Source organism: Esox lucius, chromosome 11, assembly GCF_011004845.1.
Source record: "Esox lucius isolate fEsoLuc1 chromosome 11, fEsoLuc1.pri, whole genome shotgun sequence".
Taxonomy (NCBI): Eukaryota; Metazoa; Chordata; class Actinopteri; order Esociformes; family Esocidae; genus Esox; species Esox lucius.
Genome location: NC_047579.1, coordinates 25,935,939 through 25,961,193, shown reverse-complemented (window position 1 = coordinate 25,961,193; position 25,255 = coordinate 25,935,939). Strand labels below are relative to the sequence as shown.

At 42.3% G+C, this 25,255-nt stretch overlaps 1 protein-coding gene across 3 annotated transcripts in view; it reads left to right on the top strand.

Annotated features, from left to right (window-relative positions):
• LOC105022924 (RNA binding protein fox-1 homolog 3) overlaps positions 1-25,255 on the top strand; it is a 377,689-nt gene that overhangs the window by 80,262 nt on the left and 272,172 nt on the right. For all 3 annotated transcript variants that reach the window (XM_020051116.3, XM_010891694.4, XM_034295097.1), the window contains one exon: positions 11,238-11,499. The gene's annotated coding sequence lies outside the window, so the exon portion shown is untranslated. The remainder of the gene's footprint in view (positions 1-11,237; positions 11,500-25,255) is intronic.

Below are 25,255 nucleotides of genomic sequence, written 5' to 3'. Positions count from 1 at the left end.
TTGCTTCTGGTGGGTTCTCCCATCTACGCATAGAAACTCTGAGTGTTGGTGGTTCCTAACCTCTTCCATTTCCCAATGATGGAGCCCACTGTAATCTGACTGTGATCCTGGGAACTTCAAGGCTTTAGCAATATTTTATAACCTTCCCTGGATCTATCCTTCGACACTATTCTGTCTGGGAGGTCTACAGATTTTTGGCTTGATTTTCTTTCTGACTTGCACTGTGAATTGTGGCCCTTATATATACACATGCGTATGCCTTTCAAAATCATGTTCATTCAAATGAATTTGCCTCAGGTGAACAATCAAGTTCTAGAGATTTCTCAAGGATGATCAAAAGTCACAGGAATCATCCGCGCTCAGTTAGGAGTTAGTCATGGCAAAGATTCTGAATACTTATTTAAATGAACCCACGTTTATGTCTATACATATCTCTCAAGACACTACTGGATACTAGGAGGTCCTGTCACACAACATTGTTTCCCTCCACCTCATCTTGTTCGACACACTCCCACCCTGAATGCACATATAGGCCCAGTAGACCAATGCACAAGGTAAGTCCTATAGAATTCTATGGAAAGTCCCACTGAGGTCACCTTTGAACCAGTACCACTGAGGTCACCTTTGAACCACCAAAGGTCATCCTACACCAGAGAGCACTACGCTCTTCTCACCTACCCAACAACATGCCGAAGCACAGGTCTTGGTTTGATTCATGTGCCTGGGCTGGCTGACTGTGGGTTAGGATCCCCAAAGCCTCTCTGTTGATCCCCTCAACCGTGGGACTTTCCCTCTCTCTGTCCTCTTCCTCTCCTTCCTCGCCTCTCTTATTACGGTGGATGACTTGCCCTACAGTCCTGCGCTCAGTGACTGCTAAATCCACAGGCCCTTGTACTGTTCTCGTTCTTTTGTTTCCAGCAGAGCTGCCTCTGAGAAATGAAGTGCCATGATCTCATCACACAGCCCCATTGTTTTCACTCTCATGCACACTGTGTAATGGCAATGGAGATAAGGGGATGATTCAGGCCTTTCACTGGAGGAAATGGGAACGCTTGTCTGGGAAGAAGTGAAATTACTGTTTTGATGGCTTTTGATGGTGGGGGGCATAATTGCTGGATGAATGGATTGGTGGATGGAAGCAGGAATGGATGAAGAGTGAGGAATCGGAAGACACGGGAGATGAGTATATCTACTGCTATGGGCAGTTGGAATGAAGGGAGCTCATAGGAGGTTCTACACACCGCAGGTTGCCTTGATGGAGGTGTCATGTATGTATAATAGCAGTGGTACCGAAAGCGTTTTATTCCTCTGTAATCCTTGCACCTTTTACATTGCAACTTTCCATCGCTGATAGCAACGCTGATTATGATATTGTTCTATTGTCATTGCCATAGTAACAGCGGTTCATTTAATATTGTTTGTGCATGAGATAGTTGCTAGGGCCTTTAGGAATACGAGATGAGCTTAATACATTTGACAAGTGGCATCCGGCTCATCAACACATTCCAGACAACATGGGTCAGAGGATTACAGCATGCAGTCATGACAGGGACAGAACATAAATACTCCACGGGATTATAATTAGCCTTACTCCGTGCATTTAGATACACTCAAGTGGAACTAAAACCTCATTGACTTCTGGGGGGAAATGTTGAATTAATTGTCTGGCTTTTCTTTTTCTTTCCGCACTTTTTTTCGACATCACAACAGCAAACAAAAGGTACTGTGATGAGGCGACGGACATCGACATTAGCCATGCTGCAAGCTCCCTGTGCGTGGGGCTCCGCCCGCTCCCTCTTGAAAAAAAAAAAAACCTCCACCCGGGGGGTGGGGTGGGGGGGATTCAGAAAGGAGTCAGTCAGCTTTGAAGCCCTCTGTGAAGAAGAACTCAAAAGCGCAAAAGGGGGATCGATGTGAGAGGGTGCCTGATAAGATAAGGCAGACACACACAGGCCCGTATCCTCGGAGCGGAGAGACTAGAGCGGGGGAGAGGAAAGGGTTTCCTGGTGCTGAGGCTGAGGCTGAGGCCCTGGACCTGAGGGGAATTAATGTGGAGAGAATGGAGACTAGCTGGGCTTCCCACAGCTCTCTCTCTCTCTCTCTCTCTCTCTCTCCTATCTCTCTCTCTCTCTCTCTCTATATATATATATATATATATATACACACTGTATATATCTTGCTCCCTTCCTGCCTCTCTATCTCCCTCTCCCCAGCCACACAGGCTTTATCAGCAGCCAGCCCTTATTTTCCATCCAGAAGTGGGGAGAAGTTGTAAAGCTAATTAAGGTGCAGGGATGCGGCTGCTCGACAGATGTGCATTGAGACGGCCGGCTATTGAGTAGCGAGGATAATAGTGTGTGGACCTGGTGGGCAGCAGGGCTGTGTTGGAGGGAACTCTTTACCTGGGCGTGCATGTTAATAAGAGCCAGCCTGTCTGTCTGTCGGCCGAGAGCAGGGAATTATGGGGGAAGGGAAGCGTGTCGCCTGCCTCTTTCTGAAGAAACAAGACAGCCTAGTTGATTAAGAGCACACAATCGACCAATTGGTTAGACAGAGAGAAACAGTATGCGGTTCTTTAGAGGAGAGGGAAAATAATACCTGTCTTGATTAACAAGGAAGAATTGCAGAGCAAAATGGTGTTGAGGATATACCTTTGGTTGGTGTTGAATGGTGCAGGTGATTTGGCATTGTGGATAACAGTCATTCACATTAGATACGTCCGTGAGTAATTTGTTTCTACTTGTTATCAAATGCTATAACCTGCTGCTAAATGAAACAGAAGTAGGCCATGGTTGAAGTGTTCAAAAGTACATTGCTGGATCCAAAATTACTTCAGATGGTTTGTTCCACAAATACAGTGCCTTTTTCCTCCCATTGATATTGTAAGTACACATTGTGTACCATTATTGGATTTTAAAAGCTTGTTGTATTAAATGAAGTACATTTCCCAGCAAACTAAAATAAGTTGTTAGGACTTTCCTAGGGCATGACAAAATTGACCTATAAAGTACCCTTACATTGGCATGTTTCCTTCTGTAAGTTTGGTCTAATTTGCTGTTGGTCCATGTGACATCCTTGAAGACGTTTATAGTGTTCTTGGAACATTTTGAATGGTCACCTGGAGGTTTTCTCTATTTCTCAAATGAGTCCTGGATATGTCCTCCTGATGGTGTGTCATGGTCCTCTGAAAGTGTTCCACTGCTGTTCCAGTATGGTGATGGGGACATTCTCAGGACACTGTATCATGAGCCACTTGAGTTTTTTCCCCTCAAGATTTTTATCTAGTATCTGGCTTGTTACTGATAAGTTCAAGAAAACGTTCTTACAGATCACACCCAGTTACTGTTATCAAGCTCATCGAGGTCCTGAATGGGTCAGTAAACAACTGACCCATTCATAACGTATTTTAGAAATGTTTGGGATTACCACACAAACACAGCATTTAGCAAAGAGTTTTACAGGATTGCATGGAGTTTCTTTATTCCTACAGCAATTATTATTCAACATATATATATATATATATATATAACCTTGTGATTTGAACTTACAACCTCTTGATTCTCTGCAATTCAATCTTTCTTATATGCCACCCTGTCTGTGTCAAGGACTGATTTCACCGGTATTCCTACTCTTTGAACTTCAAAGTAAATTTCAGCACTGTTAGAAATACACTCAAGAAAAATGATTATATTAATCATAGTGATTCAGCAGTTACATTTACACAGAATGAACCTAGACTCAAATTGCGGAAATAAGTAAATGAAATCATTGAGGAAAAACATTGAATTATAGGTAAGAAATGTGAATGAGATTTTTGATATTGTACAGATTTTTTGGTGCACCGAAAAGATCAGCTTACTCCAAGTCTAACCAAGAGGTGGTGAGCATAAATCTACTGTAGTCATATTTAAAGTTCATTACAAGTAACATTTAGTCATATTATCAGTGATTTATGATTGTTAGCTTAGCTCCTCCATACCATTTTTAATACCATGACACAACATTCCAAGAAGAAAAGCAAATTCTTATTTTCTGTGATGCTTGCTGTCAATTGCCATTCCCACTCAAAAAGCATCCGTGTTCAAAAGGGCATTCAATGGCTTATTTGAGAGTTTATTTTAAAATTACTTGATCCCAAGTGACGGAATAGAACATTGCAGCTGAATCTTCAGAACTCTGTTATCTAATGCCTATCAGAAGTTAAATTCATCATAGCTATGAATGTGTAAATTATGCTGCCATTTTATGATGTGTAAGTAATTTAAAATCTACTGTATCTTTTTTCACCAATGAGCATAATTTCTGAAGTTTTATAATCTAGCAAAAGTTTGCAAAATTTCCTTCAATGTTAGCTTTCTGCAAGTTAGCTTGCTTAATTAACTGAGCTTGCCATTCATGCTTCATATGAAACAAATCTGATTCTGCGAACCAGCTAACCAGCTAAGTACACAAAATGTGGCACTCTGTCAAGTCATCCTTCCATCACCCTCTGTGCTTCTGCACAAATTGGATCCAATTAGTAATCCCAGAGAAACGTTCTGATTTACTAATTTCGGTTTACACTTACTCTCACATTAGTAGCAGCATTTTAGCAAAAAAAATTTGAAAACAAAACAAGCTAAGCAAGTAGGATGTGTTAGAAGAAGTAGGATACGATAAAAATGTTTAGCTAGTTTTGTCGGCAATGTTATTATAAGAGAAGGAAGTTTCCTTCTGATTTAAATAGTTTGAGAGACATGAGGATCACAACCAAGTAATATTGTCAAAATCCTGTAATGTATTTGTTTTTCAGAAGAAGTTAAATGGGCAAAGTTAGCTTACTTGCCAGGTTTGTGAAAAAAGACACACAAAAATAGAAAATACAGTCACTATCTCCTCTGAATACACAGTATAGTATTTTATTTAACCTATGGTATTTTTTATTTAAAATTGGGACATTTGGTTATTAAGTTGAACATGTGTGCTCTATATGTGCTCTAAGAATGACAGTTTTGAATGGGAAATAAACTAGTGACATTTCTCTAAATGTGCCGACCTGGTGGAATGACTCAAATGTGTTTAGTTCAGGACAACTGAATGACATTAATGAATGTGAATGACGTGTTATTGATCATATAGAATATACTGCAGAGTACATAGAATATATATAATTAGGCTACCGTATGTGAATTAATTCAATTCAAATATGTGCAGTGATGCCAGTGAGTTTTGTCTAATAATTGTTCAAATTAGAAAGCACTGGTCCTTTGGTATTATAAGGCCTAAGTCTTTGTCAGATTGAAATAATTTCCTTTAAGTTGTTTGATCTCAACATTTCTCATGAAAGTAAATATTTTTAGCAGACCTCTCCAACATTGATGTAGTGAGCCGACAAGTCTACATTGGTTGAATACAATTTCATATCAAACCAAGCAACCCCACACTTGAAACACAATAGTCGGGTTGGTTTTAGAGTGTAACAGAATATCGTATCTGTTTTGATAAGAAGAAAAAGCTAACAATAATTTCTTCCTATAGATGGTCGCACTGTTCCAATCTGACACACAAAGCCTTGTTCAGTGATGCTCTCTTTACCAGCTATCTCCCAGTTTTTAATTAGTTTCCTTCCACAAAGACATTCTGATCTTATTTCTGCCTAATTGTGATTATTTACACAATAAAGGTTCACTGGTATTTATAGCCCCCTTTTTCTCCCAGATTTCAATGTATGCTGTGAATAATGAGTCGAAAATTATTTTCAACACTCCCATCATTATCTGTGTCTCAAGCACTGTCTTTCTTTTGAATATGCTAATGTTGGCTGATATCATCGGCTGGTAATTGTAAAACACTTCAAGAATGACGCATTTTGTGTGGCACTCTCCTGAATGAAGAAATCACAGTCAATACTCAAAGCTGCGCTTGAATATGTTGAGGATCTGTTTGTTTTCCCAGGAGAACGGCTGAGGGTGTTGCCTCTGCGATTAATGCCTATTCCATCCTCTGTGGCAGAATTCCAAATTACATGGGGGCAGCATCTACTAAGGCAAATGTGTAGGTTAGTTCAGCCTCCAATTCAACACCGCTCGCCTCTCTAATCACCAGGCTCTTAATACCAAATAAACCTCCACACGGAGAGATTAGCATTGATCCTATATGATAGAGCAGATATATAGTAGTTGGGTATTGCCGTCACGCCATCTTAAATTAATCTTTTTTATTGTTTCTTAACCCAAATGATGAAAGCCGTGTTTCCCCATGTCCTTAGGGATGCTGCCTTGTGCATTTCTGTGGGAGAGGAGAGGATGGGATCCTGACTTTGTTTTTCTCCTTCTGCTGTTATTTCCCTGTAGAGCAGGGGAGAGTGAAGGGAGCTATGAGTGATCGACTGTGCCTTTATTCTCTAAGTTTTCGGGGGATTTGAAGTTATTGAAAGTCTGGGGAAGGGTGACAGCTGGGAGATGTCTATGTGATGCCTATCAGGCGGCCGGGTAACTGCCATCATGGCTGTGTGCATCCAGTCAGGCTTCCTCTCGGGCAGAAGGCACAGCTCCAGTTCACTATCAATTTGTTGTTCTTCTGGCCAGTCATTTACACTTCAGTCCAGTATCACATCCATGTTGGTGTTCTTCTGGCCAGTCATCTGCTCTCCAGTCCACTAACATGTTGTTGTCCTTATGGCCAGTCATCTACTCTCCAGTCCACTGACATGTTGTTGTTCTCCTGGCAAGAGTGGGAAATGGGGAGGTTTGTGAATGATGCATGATGGATGGATGGCTTGGAGAGAGAGCTTGAAAAAGAGGGAACGAGAGAGACAGAGTGTGGAGGAGAATAGAGAGAGACACCGAGGGAGAGAGGGACAAATATAGACAGAGAGAGAGAGTCAGCGATAGGGAGACAGAGAGAGTGAGAGAATGGAATAGATAGAAACATCAGTCTTCCACTCAGAACCTTATCATGCGGTGGCATCATGCTACATAGAAGGATAGGATCTCCACCAGCCAAAGAGTTTTCAACAACTGTTCATTTTTCCTGGTGTCTTTTTCCGGAGAGTGGAGGGTGGGGTGGGGTGGGGTGTGGGGGCTATTCTTTAACGATTCCTCTGAGTAGCCATGCGAGGAATAATGGATGTCTAATGTGGAACGACAGCTTGCAGAGCACTGTCATTAATGTTGTAATTCACTTTTAGTGTTTCTACTATTGCGCTGCAACAGGATGCCCAGATGTCACCTGAATCTGCTCCTTCCAGCAGCCAGAGTGCACCCTGTCTTCACCAGCTGTCTGCGAACGCACAGTGCCAGCCCACCGTTTGTGCAAATGTGTGCACGCTTGTGTGTGTGTGTGTGTGTGTGCGCGTGTGTGCGTGACTGTGTGCATACACGTTTGTGTGTGTGTGTGTGTGTGTGTCTGTCGGTATGGGTGTCCGTAATGCCCGGTACTTCTCTCGCAAATGTCACCTTTCACAGAGTACGCTGTATTGATTCAGGATATAACTATCCTATCACATCATTGGCATAAATAACTACTTCATTTTGCCATTTGGCCTTCAGGTAAATGCGTACACTTAGTTTATACATATGTGTTTATTTTATTTACATGTACTTAGTTTGTTAAAAGAAGACTCCCTGCAATAAGACTAATTAGGCTACACTCACCCAGCGTTGGGGAGCTTTACTTTTTTAAGTCACATTTCATGAAGTAACTAGTTCAATTACTTACAGTGGGGAGAACAAGTATTTGATACGCTGCCGATTTTGCAGGTTTTCCTGCTTACAAAGCATGTAGAGGTCTGTAATTTTTATCATAGGTACTCTTCAACTGTGAGTGACTGAATCTAAAACAAAAATCTGAAAATCACATTGTATGATTTTTAAGTAATTAATTAGCATTTTATTGCATGACGTAAGTATTTGATCACCTACCAACCAATAAGAATTCCGGCTCTCACAGACCTGTTAGTTTTTCTTTAAGAAGCCCTCCTGTTCTCCACTCATAACCTGTATTAACTGTACCTGTTTGAACTCATTACCTGTATAAAAGACACCTGTCCACACACTCAATCTAACAGACTCCAACCTCTCCACAATGGCCAAGATCAGAGAGCTGTGTAAAGACATCAGGGATAAAATTGTAGACCTGCACAAGGCTGGGATGGGCTATGGGATGGATCAACTTTGGTTGTCCAAAAGAGGATGATTTGGGATCAAACTTTAATTGTCCAACAAGCAAGAGTTTCCAGCAAAACATAACAGCAACCCCGGTGATTGGTAATATGCAAGGGTAATAATGATGTAGTCGAAATAGTAAATTGCTTCCTGAATCGCGCAGCCCAGCCAGCCAATGCACAAATCGCTAGTCGAGGATAATGATTTCAAATGAATGCGAGCTGGGCGAGTGGCGTTGGTAGATGTATCATGCCCTTTAGCAGGGAGAGCTGGTGTTGCCATCTTTGCATCCTTTGTTGCCACTTGGTACTACTGGACAAAAGAACGCTACTAAAACTATGTAGGTTGCGCTGATAGTAGGTTAGCATACAGATTGTCCCTATTAGCATGCACATTCACCTGCCCAGCATCACCGTCCAGCCAGAGCATCAGTTCATCTACTGGGTCGTTATCAAACTATATAGAATATTCTAAAATAAATAATGAAATACAGAATTTGTTTGTTTTATATGATTAATGAATTTGAAAAGTACAAGAATGTGTTTGTTTTGAAGGTCTCATCACACAAAAAAAAACTACAAAAAAATAATACATAGAAAAAGGTCCGAAATGAATAGGCGGTGAACCGCAGTAGTGGGGCAGTCGGGTTGATTTCAACGCCAAAGCATAGCTCTAGTCTCCTAGATTACTGGCATATAATGTCTTTCAATAGGTGACATGAGTAAGTTATTGGAAAACCGAGAGGAGTTATTAGAAAAAGATAGAAGCGAGATATCATTGGATTTTCGTTTTTTGAAAAATTATTTAGCCAAGTACATTTGTAAAATAATAATCTTCAGTACAATAAGCCGAGAAAATTCAAAGAGATATGATAGGATGTGTGGCCGATTTAGTTTCTCTTTCCCTCCTACATGTAGATTAATGTAGATTTACATTTTCCATTTAAATTTGACCCTACACAATAAGCTGAATCTCTTATTGAAAAACAGTAACCTGTGGTAAGTAGCCTATATCATTTGTATTATGTTTCAGTAATAGCCTAATAAAGTTTTCATTCATCTGGGAGTATCATGCATTCAGTGAGGGGTGATTAGCACCTGGGTACCATTTGGGTACCAGTGCTAAGTGGCGTGGGCTGTTGGCGGATTAAGTCGGAAAACAGGGTAAAAAAAAACAGGTAAATTGTCTCTAAATCATTTTCTGATCATCAGTTTAGAAATCTGACAACGGAACAATGTAATACAAGCCTTTTTAGGAAAAGTCATGGAAGGAGGAGGGTGTAGCTTTCAGAATGGTAGTTTTATTTTAATTACAAAGTCAAACGCCAATTGGCGTAGGCATTTAGCCATTCTAGTGTTAACCACTATGCCACGGCATTACACATTTCAGCAGTCACTAGACTCCATTGAAGATTTTGTTAGACTGACTAACGTTTCTTATTATGTTTACCTCCACCAAAAATAGCGTCTATGAACTGTATTGCTTTTGCCACTGACCGTTTTAACAGCCTATTAGTCAGTAAATGGCTTACTAGTATCTACTAACTTCCTAAGAAAATTTTTGGGAGCCCAAAAAGAGGATGTGGAACCCTGGCCTGGGATTAGACTATCCTTAACAGAAATTCAAACTGGGTGTGCAGGAAATTCAATCCAGTCCTGAATCACATCAAAGCTTTTCAGGGTAGGTCATTGGCCACCCATAATAGAATATTTTGGTACATTAAAACCAAACGCTTTGATGTCAGTCAAATGTATTGTATGTTACTTCCAACCAAGTTGGCTAACTACATGGCTACTGTTTAATAGAGTATCCATGTAGTTGCATTTCCAAGTGGCATCAGATTCCTTTCTCGTCAGTGCAGGGGGAAATGTGACTGGCAACAACACAAGTGCTTACGCTAGCTAAATCATTCACTAGCACAATAGCTAGCCATGTTACTAGCTGTGGTTTTGAGTTGGCTTAGATAGTGTATTGTCTGTCATTAGATTCTAGGCTACGGGCCTACCTGCAGCTGAAATTACATCCCTCTTGGGCAGCTACCCAGCCCCGGTGGCACACACACACAGGTGAGGGGTCTGGTTGTCTGCTCCTTAACCCTTGTCTCCTATTAACGGCTAGTTGAAGGACTGGGTGAGAGCGGAGGGAACTCTCGTTGGTGGGTTTTGGGAGGGAGAAGGGTGACATGGAGATAATCCCAGAATGTGGAACTGTTATAAAGAAAATAGCTGAAGCCAAGCTCAAAATAAGAACGTTCATTATTATGTATGGTCAATGTGAGAGGAAGCCATCTCCTCGCAGCCTCAGTTAAAGAGTCGGCCCCTCCAACTCAGAGTCGAAAAAGAAGCCATAAAGAGAGAGAAATGCTGCTTTTGTTGGGAGGTGTGAGGGAGAGAAATTGTGTGTGTGTAATGGAGAGAATATCATTATGTGTGTGTGTGTGTGTCTGTCTGTCTGTCTATCTGTACAGACAAGGGCGCCAGTGTTAATGGGACTGCTCTGTAAAATGACCCTAACATCCGTTTCTTCATACATTTTCACAGTGCTTCAAAAGTCCTCATATTTTGCCCTTGTCAGCAGTGTATCACGGTTATGTGCGGGTGACCTCTAGAATGAGAGCAGTGCCCTTTGGAACCAGAGCTTGTATTTATGCATGTTGCCTTTCATGTTCAGTCCTTGCTCCCTTGTTATTTGATTGCATTCTCAATGCGTTTCACCAAACATTTAAACAGAGTGTTATCCCTGTAGACACGACTTCTGTGGTTAGTCTCCTGCACGTTAATACATGGCTAGCCTGTGAATGTCAGTTTAACGGTCTAAGCTACTTTCAGTCCACAGCTATGCGCGAAAAGATGGGTAGCTCCTCTTAGTCGATACCACTGCTATCCAGTATGTTGAGTGGGACGCTAACAGTTCAGCCAACAGCTAAAGCAGAATTTGCCATAGACAGTCAGTCCAAATTCCCCGATAAAGCTTCATTCAGAAAGGAGGTGTACCTGAGACAGTTCACCGGTCGGAGGAGCCACCATGTCACGAGGGGATGTTTGATACAGTACATACTGTGGTGTTTCATAACAGCTGTCCTTTGTTTTGCAGACTAAGCTTGGCTGGGAGTGATGCTCAGACTGGCTTAGGCTTGCAGCACCACTGAAGACTGATACAGGGCAGACTACGACAACTAGCCCCGAAGACCAGCGAATAGTGATCCACTGACGCCGAAGACCAGCGAATAGTGATCTACTGACCCCGAAGATCAGCGAATAGTGACCCACTGACCCCGAAGACCAGCGAATAGTGATCCACTGACCCCGAAGACCAGCGAATAGTGATCCACTGACATTGAAGACTCGTAAGACGGGTGAGAATCCCAGTATTTACCACTCTAAGTACACGATTGGTGAAGACAAATGTAAAGTCACATTAAATGGACAGAGTCTCGCGGTCAGGAATGGGTTTAATCATGTATAGTCAGTGACAGTCCCGGACTGGGCAGAACACAGTTACTTCATTACTGTGAATTAGGAATGCATATTTGGTTGAAGACCAAACACATTATGCCACTGCAGAATATAATGGATCATTCAAATGAGTCTGCGTCTACAGTTAGGTGTGTGACCCAGTAGGAAAAAAGGTTAATATAGACTGTATAGAACATGAATATTAGTGATGTGCAGTTCGCTAACGATTTGTTCTTTTTGAACAAATCCTTTTACTCACTTGAGACCCATAGATCTTGTTTTAGTGACTTGTTCAATTTTATTGTTCATTTCTAAGACGATCTCTGGCAGGATTCATATGCGGTCCTCCAGCTCAGTTATTTTATGACCAACAGCTGTTTATTTTATGTTTGCAGAGAAAAATTGATTAAGCCACAGACAGCATTATAAATACATCTTAATATCTGATAATTGGATGCAAGTTGCAATAATGAATGCAGTTTGTTGATTATAGTCATGAAACACGAATGTATACACACAAAACATACACACTGATTTTGTTTAAGTTAAAAAGAAGTGAAGAATACAGTGATTCGTTCAATTTAGTTGCTGGTGTCACAAGGTTCTTTAGGATCCGGGTTGAGCGGACAATGTGAAGCAGAGACCAAACACAAGGGAATGTTTTAATTGAAACAAAACATCATCAAAACATGCCATTTAAAATTACAATTACAAATGATCAAACTAATAAGAAAAACCAAAGATGCAGAAAGCAGCGTAGCCCCAGAGCTGGGCATCCATCAGGTTTCCAACAGCATGCTATTGCTTTGTTCACTCCACTTTGCCTCTGGACTGCAGTTTAAATAGACACAGGTGGACCATTCAATCGTCAATTATCCAATCAAGTTTCTTGTTCCTAATCAGGCAATTCGTCACACCTGAGGCTGCGACATTAGTTTGTGTGACTGTTTTGTTCATTTGAACTGCTTGCAGCAGAGTTCCACAACATCAATGGTAGGATTTATACACTGTCCTCCAGCTCAGCATGTCAACCACAAACAGTCATTTGCGCTGTGAAAAGTAAATCTGCAGGCAGCATTTTAGAAGAAAAAGACACATTAGGACTGATAATTACATTCAGGATGAGGTAATTAATCGTATGTATTGATTACATAATTTGAAAATAATGTATTTAAATGTTTTATTTCAGATACAGCTTTACACAACCTACATATAGAGCATCAGGTTTAGTTAAAAAGTGATTCGTTCAATTTTGGGATTTGTTTGAATAATGAGTAATGAGTTCCGTTGATCATTATCAGTGGGGGGGATCTGGGGCGATCTGGGCATTACTGATACGATTTACTGAACGCCTCGTTTGGTTGGAAAGACTTGTTCAAACTGAATGAAGATGTATTTTGTAAAGCCCTTTCTACGTCAGCAGTTATCACAAAGTTCTATTGATGCACAGTGACTAGTAGGGTCAAAACCTAGACAGAGACTTGGAGAGGAGGGGTGAGGGGTGACATTGTGGTTTCAGATGGCATCACCAAGAAGCAGCATATATAGTGAAAACAATAGTGGTCCCAAATCCGAGCCTCCTGGAACACCAAATCATATATTGGTTTTGTCTGAGGACGAGCCATCCACACATCGAACACCGACCGATATCTTTTTGATAAATATTATCTCAACCAGGCAAGAACGCGTAGCCCAACGTGGATTTCCAATCTCGTCAAAACCCAGCACTAAGGTCAAGAAGAAATAGGATGGATGCAAAACGTTTGTCTGTTGCCATTATGAGATTAGTTTAGTCTCAGGGCTCTGATGGGTTCTGAAACTGTCAATCATCACACACAAACACACTTGTTTCATTTTTTTGGATTGAATTGATAAGGCCTTATTGTATTTGGATCTGTGTCAAACAGGGATTGTTGATAGGCGTTGTATAGTCCCAGAGGTTTGTATTTGGTACTTCAATGTGTGTCCCATTCAACATTTTTACATTTATTTTCTGTTGACTATTCTTATACCTTTTACATTCTGTGTTCTGTTCCCGTTCCTTTGCATTCTAGCTACCAGTACTACAGCAACTGGCCTAGATGAGTGGTGTACTTTCCACGCTCACCTCAAAGCTAGTGGTAATTTTCCTTTTCAAGGCAAGTTGAAAGTGGTATCAAAATGAGATGTGGGATGAGTTTGTGCTTGTTTTTGTCCTGCCTAGAGTGGAGTTGCTTGGAAAGGCACAAGGCTGGCTCAGTGATGGAACGTAGGATGATTCAGCAGGAATCCAACAGCCCATCTGACTGATTCACATTTGAACATAAGCAGAAATATGCCCACTCCAGGGAGTTGCGGTAGGAATGGAAAAATAGCCCCCAAATCTCCCAGCAGCAAATCAAAAGTCTCTTTGTTTAACTCCTTTGCTGTGTTACCTTCTCTACAGCTCCCCTGTGTGCCAGAGTGTGTACACAGTGCTACTGATTGCACTTATTCACAATAAGCACCATGACAAAAATGCGGAAGGGGATTTTTTTTCTTTTGACTGTGTCACGACAGAATTGAATGTGCCTCTCCTGAAGAGGAGGGCCTGAGAGGATTATATGGCTCAGTGGGCACTGTGTTGTGTTGGGAGTGGATACGGCAGGTACCCATTGAAACCCAGCCAGGAGAAAGACACAATGTTGCCCGGGAATAATGTTGCCTCCCAGCAATTAAACCCTGGAGGTTTGGAGTGGTTTAGGGGGAAGAATGCTAAATTAGCCCATTCCTCCCCTCCCTCTGTCAGCCATGTCTTGCGTTTCCTTTCTTTCTGACCGCTTTGAATGAGAACCCCAGAACTGTACGGAGGAGTAGTTCGGTTTGCATTATTTAGTTGGCAAGTTAAATTCCCTCCGTCTTCCTTCTCTCTGTCGTATAATTTGCGTTGACATATTTAATGCATGCACATTTTCAAGTAGTAACCCAAAGGCGGAACATTTCCCTTTTATCAGCTCGTCCTAGAAACCCTGTGTGATAGGCTCCCGTCAGCAGCATGGAACTTCTCCACGCCCTACGTCTTGCATCCCCGTGGGTCCAGATCGCTCGTCTCCAGTACAGAAGGATGGTTTTCTGTCCCTCCCCCCCCCCCCCTCCCCCCCCCCCCACCCACCCACTCCGCTGCAGGGCAGTGGGGCCTCAAAGCCTAGTCGTCCAGGACAAATTGGTGGCGAGCGGCTCATTTACTCGGAGCCGTCATGAATGGACTGTGCTGTAACTGTGTAAACAAGTGCAAAGACTCCCAAGGGCATTCCTGCATAAATAATGACTCCAGGAGATGTTTGCCATTTGTACCAGTCACTGACTGCGGACATGGGTCAGCTAGTCCCCTCTACGGGGTGGCTTCACTAAACAGCCATTAGCGACCCAACAAGTTTACCTGCCCTGACACAGGTGTGCTGAGACAGCCTGACCGTTGTGTGACTGGTATTTCAGGCTGGTTATAATGACGAGATGATTGTGTTTCCGCCCTAACAGTGTGATTGGCCGGAATGTTGCTTGAATGCCATGTGCGTCACACTATACCCGTCTGTATACTTTAACAACCTTAGCATTACGAAACTTCTAGAAAATCCAAATGACCTCGAAGGATCAAAAAACCTGTACGTTTTTACATTGACCACATTTTACCTTTTATTATTGACTCAGTCTTTGCTTAGGAAATAATGATCGGCTTAATGTGGACAGGTTTTGTGCAACACTAAAGGAGCGCTCTTGCTTTGCCTCTTCTGCTCCGGCGTCTCTCCCCCTTCAGACACATCGTGTTCATCTGTTCATAGAGCTCGCTTTCACCTTTCCTGGTGAATGCCAGTGTTTCATGTAGCTGTAGATGTAATGTACCACAGGGACTATTCAGAGTGTGTAAAAATCCCACATCTCACCAAGCGTCATCCTCACTGGGCTTCACTCCATCCCGGGGTCCCAAAATTGAACTGTGTTTTCAGGTACCCACCCAAGCCTTAACTAGCGTCGTGAAAAACACAGACCACTCAGATTGCCGTTGAATATCCAGAAGCCTTTATGGGTTTGAGCTTCAAGCGTGGGTTTGAGCAAAGAACGGCTAGCAAGAAGCTCGGGGGAAAGAGAAGGAGATGTGACAGCGGGGAGAGGGAGGCGGTGTGGGGGGGTGGGGGGGGAGTGGAGTGAGGGTGAGAGATGAGGAAATAAAGAGAAAGACAAAGAAACACCCACTCCTCATTAGCTTAAGCAGCGTGTGTATCCATCATCCTGTAAAATAACATAGGAGAGAACAAGAGAGAACCCACGTCCACCGCGGGGCGACTTAGGATGGAGATGGAGAATGAATCCCGGCACTTAGGCTGTGCCATCTGTTCGTCTCGGTGAAGAGCGCGCCTTTTACGCCGTACGTACGCGTTCTTCCTCCCTCGCTCTGTCTCGTTCGCCTCGACACCAGAGATGCCGCCGTCATGCGCCCGCTTGAAACGGCAGACAGCTCAACAAAATGACACGCCTCAACGGCAACCCCATAGCTATGCCCCCCCCCCCGCCCCCCCCCCCCGTTCCTAATTTCACTTTTTTCCTGATAGTTTGCATATCTAAATCCGTTTTTTGATAGCATATGCGAAATACATTGTGACATAATACAATTTGAGCTCCATGTGAGAAATGGGATTATCTTGGGCGTGATTGTCAGCGGTATATTACGGTAATCACTTTCTTCCTGGAGCCGAGAGACATGACTCACTCGCAGCTTGACCCTCTATCATTATCTATTCCGTCTGACAGTATTTTATGCGGCTTGCTGGTTTTTGTTTTCCTTCAGGTGCATTAGAAAATGAATGTAGAGCCCAATAATATATAAATAATCCTGAATAATAATAATGAATAATCCTTCCCTTAGAAAGTGAAACAAGAAGCAAATCCAGCAACACTCCCCTTATTTTACCTGGTCCCGTTAGGGGCCGAAGCCAGTCAGTAAATGGGTGTTGTGTTGGGGCTGTAGATATTGTGAGTTGCCTCTCAACACTGCACTCCCCAGTGGTCTAATTGATAAGGTATGCATTTCCCAGGCCCCTGGAGGTAGGTCACAGCTCAATGACTTTGACACACTGCGAAGCCACAAAGAACAGAACAAGCACAAAAATGCCTCTTCTTGCATCCAAAAAACCCTTGCAGAATCCAGGCATGTCCTCTCAGACGTTCGTGTAGATACTTTTGGGAGCAGTGCACAATGGCTTCATTTAATAATTTGACCTCATTTGATCAGCGAGGCCAAACAGAACTTCAGGTTACAGTAATGATTAAAGGGGAACCGTAGTATCACCCCTGTATCCGAATCAAAGCGCCTTCGGCCCCCCTGTGGTCAGTGGATTAACATGAGTGTGTGTTTGTCAGTGATCTGAGCCCAGGAATCTGGGAGATGCGCGGTTGCCTCTCATCTTTGCCAAACGGTGACACATGGCTGGCCATGCATCATGTTTGAGTGCTTGGCTGGCTGACGTCTAGTCATCTCTCCACGGCCTCTCGGCTTGCTTTCCCAGGCCATAAAGAGGACATCCATCAGGACAGGTGTAATTTTCCGTGCAGTCCCTGCTTCTCTGCCAATACAATTTGTTAACCAATTGTTAAATTCGTGCGTGATTGAATGCCCGCCGTACGACCCTTCTGAATACGATAAAATGATTGGCTTCCTGTTTCTCTCGCTTGTTTTCCAGAAATCAACTTGACACGTTATTTAACCCAGGCGTGATTTACACCGTAGGGCTTTTCATTTTGGGAATGTTTTTTTTAAGGGATATGCAAACACATTTTTCGATGTGGTACATAAATCTTTGACCTGTTGTCAGGGGTTCAGGGGAATGATGGGGATTGTGGTCTATGGAGCAGTGTTGTTAGTCATATTTTACCGAAATAATTATGAATTTATGCAAGGAGAGACAAGATCCTCATTTAATATCCCAGTGGAACATGGCCTAGATGAAATGGGTCCTGAGCTTTTAGCTCCCACGGTTACCTCAGCAATTTGTCAGTCTAACCGGTATCCACTGGTCTCTGATGGCCCACGCTAAATGTATTTCACACTCCAAAGTATCTGTTGCCCACTGACATTGAGGTGACCCAGAAAATTCTGTCATTAAATGCCTGGCGAAATTTTTTACCAAGGACCACAGTTGGGGCTTTGAACTGAACAACCCCTTTTTATTCTTTAAATGTTGTTTGAGTGCGACCCTTTATCTGGGGGGGTGTCATCAGTGTTACGTATGTGTCCTCTCCAACCCAAACTCTTTGTTTATCACTTTGAAAATATGTGTCACGCAGGGTTGTTGTATGTCGTGATTTGGAGGAAGCGGCGGGATCTCATCAAACATTCACAAAATGTCTTTAATCCTGGCTACACCATCAATATCTCTATTAAACATGAAAATATGATTTAGATATTATTCCTCAGAAACGGCCACCATCCGAGCGGACAGCCTTAATTGCCACATAGTGTCTTTCCATGCTTAGGTCTACGACAATTAATTATTAATCAGAGGCTATTGACTTTCGGGCGTGGAGAGATATCTCCGCCATGCAGATTTAAAGCTTGTGCTGTATGAACAGAAATGACACGAGGGGATCTCTGTGGTCTGATCTTAGGTCTCAGGGGTGGTCCCGTCAGAATGTGCTGCTGCAGGATCTTCCTGATGAAGTCATTAAGAAGTCATTAAGAAACCATTAAGAGTCATTAAGTCGGTGAGGTGGCACTCCGGTGTGAAGCGCCAGGCATCAGGAAAACTTGTTAATCACGCAGTTTATTTGTTCCCCCAGTGTGAGACTGTAAATACTACAACACTGTGTTCAAGTGTACCTCCTAATGAAAGCCTGTATTAGCTCCTCTGCCTCTGTGCGCGAACGTCCGTCTCCAGAGGGGCTGCTCTCATCATGACGTGGTGGCTGCTGCCTTCGCCAGCCAACTCTCCCAAGCAATAAACATGAGCGCACATTTTGGGTTATTTTGTTCACTAATTTCTCCCCCTAATCTGCCAGGTGCTTGATTTATGGAATGTGAGGGATATCAGGGCTCGCATTACAGTCATGCCGCTGCTCCTGTTTGCGCTTGCGGGAGTGCGCGCGGGTGTGCAGGAGTGCGTGTGTGCGTCTTTCTGAGCTTATCAGGTTTTGTGTGTGCGTGTGTGTGTTTGTGCACTGTACATTGTGTCTGAATGGGTTTCTGCACTTGACGTGTGTCTAGGCCTCCCCTGGGCACATGCTTTTTCCAGCTGAATGTGTGTGACTACTAGAAGGCCCATCCAGTGGAAGGTTTGGGGGAGCTGCTGAAGGAGTCACTGAAGGGCCCTTATCTCCCTCATTAGGCCTAAGCGAGATGTCGCCTTTCCCCATAATTATCTCCATACAGTAAATCTCTCATTAGGAGGCCTCTCTAATCTGAACCTTCCCAGAGAGGGGAGACCATCTTTGGGAGGTGTTGGGGAGGACCAGGGGGGAGCTCTGTCTGAAGGGGGAAGTCTCAGGTTCCTGGCTCTGTCTTCTAATTTCAGCTTAAATGAGGTCTGCTGTGACCCCTGAAGAAGCCTGTTCTCTTTAAATGACTTGTGAGGGTCTGAAATCAGTGGACTAATGAGGTTGTGTGTCAGGGAGTGACGGCACGCAAAGACAGTGGGGCTTGACCAGTTTGACCTTTAAAGTGGGATGAAGTGGTTGTTTCTTCCATCTTTGTTTTGGAATTGTAACCATAACAGCCAGACTGGAGAATATCACAAGTTGAACAACACTGCAGTAACAGATGTTATTGAAAAGCTGCCATGTTGGTATAATGGTGTTGTTTGCCTCAGCTCTGACTTGTTGGGCACACACTTCCTTCTGTCTGTCAAGCGGAGTGTTCACCTTTCCCCTGACTATACCCGCCCAGGTCAACCAACTTCCCTCACGGCTTAATCCGTGTTGTGTGTAAACACATTAACTGGCAATTAATATGGAGATTCTGCTCCAGATGTGCTTGTAAGTGTGAATTTTGGACTTGGCAAGCGATACTTTGGTCCATATGGGTGAGCTGCTTGCAGCAATATCCCACCTGCTACTGCTGCCATTATTGTATACTGGCAAACAAATGCCCCTCTACCACAAGACAGGAAATGAGCGCACTAGAATTTAGCTTAGGTTTACTGAGGAGCAAATATGTACCTCATATTTACATTGCTTTGTACACCTGGGCCATGTTCACTGCAAACAGTATCACTGAACGCTGCAAATAGAAAAAAAACAAATTAACGTTGTTCCTTGTTCTACATGTTATTGACCCCTGTTTGTTTTTCATAGCATATTTTTTTATATTCACCCCATCACTGTCCTCCCCCTTTCTCCCAAATCCATTATATTTTATGGCCTCATCTCAATCCGGCAACTCCGACTGGGCTCAGGAGAGTTGAAGATCAGGAAATGCATCCTTCAAGACATGTACCACTGAGCCGTGCTGATTGTTATCATACTGCTCACTTAACCAACAAGTCCAATGTTTAGTGCCATTGAATGATTGTAAATCTATGATAAAAATAGATGATGTACAGCCTAATTATATGGGGAGCTGTACATTTTTGCCCTGTACCTCTGAATATTTGTGTATAATTCAGAACTGTGGTAATCTGTGTTTTTATGTTGTGATACTATGTATCTTCTGTGTGCTCCTATTTTTTCCAGATCCCTCTTGGAAAATACATTTTGAATTTCAATGAGGCTAAACCTGGTAAAGTTAGGTAAATAAAAAAAAAACAAATAAGTCTGGTTCAGCATGCTTGATTGCCACTGTTGCTAAAACCACAGTTATACCACAGGTTCATTCCTACCCTCAACATGTTAGGTGCAAGTCTAACTTGCGGGTTTCCCGGCCATGGTGGGTATGCTGGAAGAAGGAGGTGTACTCAGATTGCAGTGGCCCAACTGTATTTTGGAGGCATCTGTTACCCTATTAATATGTTTAAAAAAAATCAGCGCTTGACTAAAATATTTGCTGCAACTCATTTTGGGTTCCATGAATGTTTATATTTAGGAGCAGGAGCTCCACAGTATTTTGAGTTAATATTCTATAAGAGGAATGGGAGCTCCAGCAGTAAAATATTTGAGGTGACGGTCCTCAGTTCCGGTGGGATCGTGCCCCTGTCAAGCACCGGTGTTAATGTAAAATAGCTGTACACCCACACACAAAATGGTAGGAGTATATTAACATCAACTATGGCCTAATATTTTATGGTAAGGTAAAATATGTAATTCAACAACACAGTGTGTACTGAACACAATTACTATATCAGAAAAAGGATCAGGATTAATGTACTGTTAATAAACAGTATTGCGTTTAGTATTTAATGTCAGTGATTGAACAATGTCTGTCAGTAATACTGTACTCTAAGCGGTTCTGCACATCTAGGTGAGGATGGGGAAACCTCCAACTTCACCACCGTAAACACTTGGCTTTGTTTTTTCCCGTTTAATGGCAAAAACTGTGTCTTTCAGGAAAGGAGTTAAGTTTCCATCAGAATCTACAGTCATAAGGTCAGCTCAACATTGACAGAGGGAGTAAAGTTGTTTTACTTTTTCATTTAAGGTTTGGGTTTGGCATGCAGTGTACAAGTTTAAAGGTTAGGATTAAACCTGGTTGTGTTTTAAATCCAATTTTGAGAAGATCAATGGATGAAGTAAATAATTACTGTTGCTGTAAATGATCTTACAGAGTTGGTGCTTAAATAAGTAAAAATAAGACACTTTTTGAGCAATGTTTGTGTCAATTTAATAATAATAATGATTCCATAGTTATGTACACATTCATTTGCGCATACAGTCAGTACCTGATAGTCCTAGACTAATTAACAAAAACATGTTTACATCTCCAAGAAAATGAAGGGAATACATAGCTTTGGAAATCTTCCTCACCTGTATTAGAGAGAAGTCCTAATACCTATTTATAGATTGCAATAACTACGTAAGTCGAAGATGTTGAAAACGTGCCTACATTTTGCGGCGTTCTCTTCTTTAATGTCAAGTGTGCGTGTTTGTGAATGAGCTGGCAAAAAGAATACTTAAAGCATGTCTCATGTGATATTCTCTCTTATCTAGGAGACATGAAAGAGAAAATGGGCACAATACTCAGTGCTCACAGGCAGCAGGAAGAGCTTTGACTTAAATTAGCCATCAATGTTAAAGAGTGATAAGGGACAGAGGAATACACACTGGAGCAGCAGTGTCCCTCCACATGAGAGGCTGGGGCTAGGAGCTCCGTTCCAACTGCTAGCCTGCCTAGCCACAACCTCCCACTCAAAGCCACATGGGGGTATGTCCTCAAAATGTGCGTCTGCCGGCAAGCCCGGATGGGCCAACACCCCCCTGATGGTGGCATCCTTCCCCTGAGGTTCGCTCTGCTCTGCTCTGCCTAGCGCCCATAGGAAAGGGGAGCGGGTTACTAGCTAGCAGAAGCTGGCCGCAGTTGCTCTCCCTGGCACGGCCGTCACATTGGCTCTGGCCAGCCGTGAGTCGGCCAACAGCTCTGTCTTTTCCGGCCGGCCTGGGTGCCCGCATGAGGCCTGGCACAGTGTGCCGTGAGCTTGGCATCCCGGACAAACAACAGGAGGTGGAGGCATCCTTTCTCTTCTGATGATCTGCTCCAAGGACGATTTCCTTTCTCTTTGCACTGGACAAAGTAGCACTAGTCTGAGGCCCTAATAGAGAATAGCAGATCATGGAAACTGGAATGTAATATAATTGAAAGTGTATTGTATTTTATAGGATTGAATGATTCAAATATACTTCATTTTTAATCTGTGTTAATTTTCAGGACAGTTCATTGATGAATATTCTCAACCACTATTTGCATTTAAGATTAATATAAATCACATTTGTCTGAAAGCATTGAAATCTGAAAACATACAAAATACATATAAAATATACAATGCAGTATTTAAAGAAGTGTGCGTTAGCATTTGTGTGTCTTTGCTGTTTGTGTATGCACGTGTGCTGTCCCCCCTAAGCGGCCTAATATAATGTTAGGCTTCTGAGAAAATAGTTTGAATCTGAGCAGTAAATGTTTAGTTGTTCAAAAACATATTATATAAAAAATCAACAAAAAAATGTTAAAAAATGTCACCCACTTTGCTTAGTTACAGTATGCAAAACCTAACAACAGTTGTCCACAGTTAATATCTTATTGACAATCAAATGCATTTGGTATCGATCAAATGGGTGGCGTGTGCAGACAGGCGAGTTCTGGTTTAGTTGTCATTCCATCATTTGGGACCAGGTTGGGCCAGAAGCAGGCATTGGCAGACAGGCAGCAGAAGCAGTCATTTTGATTGCCAGCTATAAGCTGAACAATTTTAAGAGCAGTTAACACCAATCTGTGTAGAATCAAAACTGAAGCGTTAGTATTTGGCTATAATTATTGCAGTTTCTACTGTTTGTCCAGATGCACAATGATCTTGCCCCTTATATTTCTTATAGAATAGTGCCAAACTCTGCGTTATTAACAAACATTCAGTAGAAAACCTCATAATTAACATACCATTCAAAATGTCGAGGTCACTTAGCCATGTCCTTGTTTCTGAAAGAGAGGTCCATTAAAATAACATCATATTGATCATAAATTCAGTGTAGACTTTGTTAATTTAGAAAAAATACTATTGTAGCTGAAAACAGCTGAGTTTTAATGGAATATCCACATAGGCAAACAGAGGACCATTAATACAAGTTTATCACTTTTAAAGGCTAATTGGTCATTAGAAAACGCTTTTGCAATTGTGTTAGCAATAGCTGAAAACTGATGTTCGGATTAAAGAAGCAATAAAACTGGCTATATTTAACTTGAGTGTCTGGAGCATCAGCAATTGTGGGTTCGATTATAGGCTCAAAAGCCAAATGGCCAGAAACCAAGAACATCTCTTCAGATTACCTAACAAATTGAAAACTAGAATGCTAAAGGTCTGCAAGGCTGTAGTTGCTGCAAATGAAGGTTTCTTTGATGAAAGAAGTTTGAAGATCATAGTTATTTTTTTAATAAAAAAACTAAATTTCTAAACTTGTCAATGCCTATATTTCCTATTCATTTTGCTGTATTTCCTATTCAAAATAGTTTAATGTATGTTTTCATGGAAAACAAGGGCATCTCTTAGTGACCCCAAATGGTAGCATATCTATGTACTTGCTTGTCAGAAAAGGTAAACTTAGATGTTATATTTTCCAAGGGGATGTATAGATGCAGTTTTAATATGTTTTAGTGTTGCTAAAAAAGTGTCAGTGCCACATTAAGTAACATCAACTGAGGAAGTAAACACGTGAAACAGCAAACTTGCCCACTCTTAGTAGGAGTAAAAACATTGCAAGAGAGGAGAGCAGCCTCCACGCCTCCTATTTCTGGAAGCAAGCTGTCAAAGGTCAGGTAGGACCAGTAGTGGGAGGGGAAGCCATCCCATCATGTTTATCCTCTTTCTGGGCTCCAAATGTGAAATCTCTCTTTATTAGTTATTCATATCTTGGTTAATAATATTGTATGTGTCAGCTCAACTCCTATTGATCTTACAGTGTACTGTAGCTAATGAGCTGGAAGCTACTCTCCTTGTTTCCAGATAGTGACCGGAGCGGAATTTGAAACCTTACAAGTCCTCCAGACATAATGTAGTGGGTCCCCTCATTTGCATTTGGAGCTCGGTGGAAGGTAGGCTGGTCCTGAGACCGCCTCAGCTGATGAAAATGAAGGAAACTGTATTATAAAGCGGCGCCCTTCCTGTAACCCCCATAATTCATGCTGTTTATGATGTAAATATTTCAGAGGGGTGAGATGACCCCACAGCGTGGCAAAGACCATTAATAATCATAAAAATGTGAACCTCCCTCTCAATGATTAATTGCATGTAATTTGCATAATGCTTTGTTTGCAGTGAGCTTTAAGCAATTTACTACAAGCCAAGCACATCCTCCGAAGTATACCAAGGCTACTTCAAAGTGATTTTTGCTTGCATGTTATTAGTTCATTTACATTTCTCCATGTATATGTTTAAAGATGTAGTGAGCCAGCAAGTAGTAAAGCAAGTTAACTGTCAACAAACAACAAGCAATACTGCAAACTGGTAGTTGTTCTTCCTGCATTCTACCCAATTTGATATTTTGATAATGTGCATGTACAGTATATTCATCCATTAAGCCAAGAGCACAATAGTGGTCGAATGATCTAGGTTTTGATCGGGGTAGGGATCTAGGGTTTGAGCTCCTCTTTTTGCTCCATAGGTAAGAACCATAGCCTTATAACGGATTTAAGCGTCAACAGGAAGCCAGCGTTGAGCAGGAAGCAGGGATAATTTAAGCAGGTTGAACAGCAGTCGAGCTGCAGCATTCTGGACGAGTTGCAGGGGTTTGGTTGCACATGCTGGGAGCCCAACCAAGAGCGATTTGCAGTAGTGCAGACGTGAGATGACAAGTGCCTGGACAAGTACCTGTGCTGCTTCCTTTGTGAGGTCAGGTTGTACTGTATGAATGTTGTAGAGCATGAACCTGCAGGAGCCAGTCACTGCCTTGATGTTAGCAGAGAACGACAGTGTGTTGTCGTGGGTCACGCCACGGTTCTTTGCACTCTGGGAAAAGGACACTGTGCAGTTGTCAACCATAATAATCCCATCCTGGAGTAGGGCTGCACAATATATC